This window comes from Aedes aegypti, chromosome 2 (genome assembly GCF_002204515.2).
Source record: "Aedes aegypti strain LVP_AGWG chromosome 2, AaegL5.0 Primary Assembly, whole genome shotgun sequence".
In the NCBI taxonomy this organism is placed as follows: domain Eukaryota; kingdom Metazoa; phylum Arthropoda; class Insecta; order Diptera; family Culicidae; genus Aedes; species Aedes aegypti.
This window is the reverse complement of record NC_035108.1, coordinates 84934547-84935068: the sequence shown is the minus strand read 5'-3', so window position 1 is coordinate 84935068 and position 522 is coordinate 84934547.

Sequence of the window (522 nt, the reverse complement as noted above, 5' to 3'; positions counted from 1 at the left end):
TTAATCGACTTAGACGGTAATTTCACATTAAATCCATGATATGAATGTACAGTGACTGACAAAACCATAAGACCACCTCACTCAAATTTTTCATAGTTGATGAATTGCTATATTTTTAGCATTTTGCAAACGTTATCGTAGCACGGCGTTGGTACCATTTCTTGCCGGATTTCCAGGAACCACAATCCAACGCAAAGGGGACAACTTACAATGATTATTAAATGAGTAGTCGATTGAAAGTTAGTCAGTGTTGCATCTGTTTGTCTGTGCTATATCGATTATAAGACCATTCATGATTTCTTGTGGATTATCCTTCATCTTCGAGCAATGAGGCTTCTCCTTTCTGGCGTTACATCACCAACTGGGACAGAGCCTGCTTCTCAGCTTAGTGTTCTTAAGAGCACTTCCACTGTTATTGACTGAGAGATTTCTTCGCCATTTGACCATTTTTGCATGTGTATATCGTGCGGCAGGTACGATGATACTCTATGCCCTGGGAAGTCGAGAAAATTTCCTTCACGA